Source organism: Scylla paramamosain, unplaced genomic scaffold (genome assembly GCF_035594125.1).
Source record: "Scylla paramamosain isolate STU-SP2022 unplaced genomic scaffold, ASM3559412v1 Contig174, whole genome shotgun sequence".
In the NCBI taxonomy this organism is placed as follows: domain Eukaryota; kingdom Metazoa; phylum Arthropoda; class Malacostraca; order Decapoda; family Portunidae; genus Scylla; species Scylla paramamosain.
In genome coordinates this window covers 40,001-44,608 of record NW_026973839.1, presented here as the reverse complement: position 1 = coordinate 44,608, position 4,608 = coordinate 40,001, and the positions used below count along the sequence as shown (strand labels likewise).

The window sequence follows — 4,608 nt, the reverse complement described above, 5'->3', positions numbered from 1 at the left end:
TGGCTGGTTGAATGGCTGACTGACTGACTGACTGACTGACTGACTGACTGACTGACTGACTGACTGACTGACTGACTGACTAACTGACTAGCTGAGTGACTGATTGATTGGCTGGTTGGTTGAATGGCTAGCTGGCTGGTTGAATGGCTGACTGACTGACTGACTGACTGACTGACTGACTGACTGACTGACTGACTGACTAGCTGAGTGACTGATTGATTGGCTAGTTGGTTGAATGGCTAGCTGGCTGGTTGAATGGCTGACTGACTGGCTGACTGACTGACTGACTGACTGACTGACTGACTGACTGACTGACTGACTAGCTGAGTGACTGATTGATTGGCTGGTTGGTTGAATGGCTAGCTGGCTGGTTGAATGGCTGACTGACTGACTGACTGACTGACTGACTGACTGACTGACTGACTGAGGCAGAGAGACAGGTAGGTGTTGGCAGGGTTGGTTTGGTTTGGAGTGTTGAGGTTTTATGATATTGTAGAGACAGAGAGGTTCAAAGCTTAATTAGACTTGTATCTTTGAGCCATGAGTCAGTAGAGAGGGAGAAAGAGGCAGACAGGCAGAGAGACAGGAAAAACAGGGAGGAAGAAAAGCTATTTGCACTGTACCTATAGGTCAGTATGGTGTAGAGTTGTATACTTGAATCAAGAGTAAATATAGACGCAGATACGAAGGCGGGCAAGCTGAGAGAGAGGGAAAGAAAGGGTCTGAATGAAAGGGAGGAGTCAGGCCTGCAGAAGGGGAGCTTTTGGTATTGTTTACTGATTAGTGTGATAAAGTGTTGTGTTGTGTTGTGAGGTGCAGAGAAAGAGAGAGAGGCTTGTGTGGTGATATTTCATGTTGATGTACAGCAATATGAAATAGTTCTCAGGAGAGAGAGAAAGAGATAGAAATTAGTGACACACACACACACACACACACACACACACACACACACACAGTAATACTCTATAGAAACCTATTTCTTTCCTAATTTGTCTATCTCCATCTTGTTTTTCATTGTAAGTCATTAATGTTTATCTTGTATTGTCTTGGCATTATTAAAACATGAGGTATATTATTATTAGTGGTTGTAGTTTTGTATCACAACATTAACTTATATTAGTTTTGCCTGAAAATCTCTCGTTTTCTAACATTCTCCCATCCTGCAGGCCTGAGTCCAGACCGAGACCCAGAGAAATGTAAACAAACGCACCAGTCAGACTTGATATAGGAGTGAATTTGTTGCTTTTTAAAGCGGCAGTCGGTCTGTACATGTGTGAGGTGGCGAGGGGTGTCGCCAGGGGGCGGCTAGTAGCGTCTGCCACCAGGGAAATATGTAAAAACATAAAAAAGACGCTTCTCAAGAAAGGTAAGGCCGGTTGCAGCTTTTATTTTTTCTTTATTTCTTTCCATCAGGTTAGGTTTATATTAATTCAGTTAGTTAGGTTTGGTTAAGTCTCTCTCTCTCTCTCTCTCTCTCTCTCTCTCTCTCTCTCTCTCTCTCTCTCTCTCTCTCTCTCTCTCTCTCTCTCTCTCTCTCTCTCTCTCTCTCTCTCTCTCTCTCTGTGGTGCTAATGGTGCAGGAAGGCCTTGTCTACCTGCACCATAAGCCACTATACCATGCGTCACTGTACATTTAAACTGTACCCCAAAAACTTAACCTAACTGGCCCTCACTTAAAAAAAAATATATCGTTTTTTTTTCGTGTTCTTAATATTTCAGTGCTACAATACCACATCACTGTACCCTATGATGCTAATGGTGCAGGAAGGCCTTGTCTACCTTCACCATAAGCGACTGTACCATGCGTCACTGTACCTTAAAACTGTACCACAAAAACAACCTAACTGGCCCTCACCTGAAAAAAAATATCTTTTTTTTTTTTGTGTTTGCTTAATATTTCAGTGCTACAGTACCACAGCACTGTACTCTATGGTGCTAATGGTGCAGGAAGGCCTTGTCTACCTTCACCATAAGCCACTGTACCATGTGTCACTGTACCTTAAATCTGTACCACAAAAACAACCTAACTGGCCCTCACCTGAAAAAAAATATCTTTTTTTTTTTAACCTAACCTAACCTAACCTTACCTAACCTAACCTAACCTAACCTGACCTGACCTGACCTAACCTAACCTAACCTAACCTGACCTAACTTAACCTAACCTAACCTAACCTGACCTGACCTGACCTAACCTAACCTAACCTTACCTAACCTAACCTAACCTAACCTAACCTAACCGAGACATTAAAAATTAGTCACAAGGCAAAAAGACGATTCAAAGTGACTGACATACCAAGCAATTCATTAGTGAAATCAGTCTTTGTTGACTACTCCAAAGCCTTTCAGTTTGTCGACCTCAGTATACTGTTAGGAAAAAGTGCATTATTAAGACATTATTAGTGGTTGTATCACGGTATTTTATAATAGACTTATAACTAGTTTCCCCTGAAAATCTTTCGTTTTCTATCATTCTCCCATTATACACGCCTGAGCCCTGACAGAGACCCAGAGAAATGTAAACAGGCACGAGTCAGACTTGATATAGGGCTGAATTTGTTGCTTTTCAGAGAGGGGCAGTCGGTCTGTACATGCGTGAGGTGGCGAGGGGCGTGTCCAGGGGGCGGCTAGTAGCGTGTGCCACCATGGAAATATGTACAGACATAAAGAAGACGCCCTCAAGAAAGGTAAGGCCGGTTCCAGCTTTTATTTTTATTTATTTATTTCCATCCCGGCCTGGGACCACCCTTTCCCGGGCCCTAAGGTGTTGGGGGACGGCCCGGGGGTGCTGTGTGCCCGTGAGTGTACCAGGTGCTCAAGCTTATACAAAACAAGGAAAGTTTGAAGCATTTTTAGAGGGGCAGTCGGTCTGTACATGCGTGTACATTAATTTTGAGGTGTTCCTTGTCATCCCCTGTCACTCCTGCCTGCCTCTGTCACCTCTACCAATCCCTGTCAAGCTCTGCCAAGCCCTTTGTCACCTCTCAAGTAATGAGGTGGCTTGAGATGTGAGATTTTAAACAGAAGCCTTTGCTGTCACCCCTGCCAAGCCCTACCAAACCCTGTCAGCCCCCACCAAGGCCCTCTCAAGCCACCACTCAACCCCCTACCGAGACCTATCAGCTCTATAATCTGAAAAAAGTGCAGTGTCTTAGGAGGGATTGATTAAGTAAACAGTGACTTATGGCCAAAATGGAACTATATGGAGATTAAGTAGAGATTAGAATAGAAGCTGAAATTGAGCAGGATAGTTACAATCACAGACTTCCAACTTGCTACTCCTTGGTGTGAAAGAATCTGCAGGAAATTAAGTACATGGCAACTCCTGTTAGTCCCTCATGTGTTCTTGAAAGCAGACTGACAGATTCAGTGTGTGACATGCTGACGTGGGGGAAGGCTGTCTGGTGGCTGCTCTATGCTGTAGCTAACAAAATGGTTGTGTTTCAAGTGTTGTCATGCCTGGAAAGTCTACAGGTCATCATTACTAGTATAAATGTGTACTACAATGGTGAAATTTAGTGAAAAAATGTGCTGTTTATGTATTGGCAGGGAAAGATTTGTGCTCATCAAGACATAATGATAAAAAATTTTTTATATTATTATTATTATTACTATTTTTTTTTCTTTTACTTGTTTTGCTGTAAGATGAGACTACAATAACTGCCCCTTGATGCCCTATAAGGTACCGCCAAGCACCAAGGGGCGGCCACCACGGTGTACAGTGAAGCACGTCCCAGCATCCCTGTCACCATCTTTTCCCTGCCAATAATTATGCATTACATTTCCCAACTAATTTCATTCTAGTGCAACATTTCTACTACTAATGGTGGCCTGGTTAATCTGTTAAGGGAGCACTTTGTTCAACATCTTTAAAATATTATTTGATCATCACCTGTATCTCTCACCTGATGATATAGATAGGCTGGGTGTAGGTAACAACTTTCAACCTCTCCTCAGTGATGGACAATTCAGAGACAGTGAGGTCAGCTTCCCCTGACTGCAGAGCTCCTACCGTGCCCGTCCACTCGTTGCTTGAGCTGTCCTTCAGTTTCCCGTAGGCATAACCTTCCAGTACATTGAAACTGACTCTGTACAAGAGAGAGAGTGGGAGAAAAAATAGTGTTGTGTATTGAGGGAAAGAAAATTTCTATCTATTCTATTCTCAACAGGAAGATTCATAAACATCTATTATTTCACAACCTTCTATCTGATTGCCAGTATGGGTTCTGTCTAGGCCACTCTACTGGTGATCTTATGGAGTTCCCTACTGAGTCTTGGTCATCCTCTTTTAGGGATATTGGTGAAACTTGCTGTTGGCTTAGGCATATCAAAAGCTTTTAATAGAGTCTGGCATAAAGCTTTGATTTCCAAACTATCCTCCTATGGCTTCTATCCTTCTCTCTGTAACTTCATCTCAAGTTTCCTTTCTGATCATTCTATTGCTGCTGTGGTAGACAGTCACTGTTCTTCTAAATCTATTAACAGTAGTGTTTCTCAGGGTTCTGTCCTGTCACTCACTCTCTTCTTATTTTTTGTTAATGATCTTCTAAACCAAACTTCTTGTCCAATCCATTCCTACACTGATGATACCACCTTGCACTTTTCCATGTC

The 4,608-nt window shown here is 42.8% G+C and overlaps 1 protein-coding gene across 1 annotated transcript in view; it reads left to right on the top strand.

Annotated features, from left to right (window-relative positions):
* The first annotated feature begins 3,852 nt into the window (after positions 1-3,852).
* The window catches only part of LOC135099668 (nuclear autoantigenic sperm protein-like), a 23,633-nt gene continuing 22,877 nt past the window's right edge, over positions 3,853-4,608 (top strand). Inside the window, exon 1 of the transcript XR_010268240.1 lies at positions 3,853-4,051. The gene's annotated coding sequence lies outside the window, so the exon portion shown is untranslated. The remainder of the gene's footprint in view (positions 4,052-4,608) is intronic.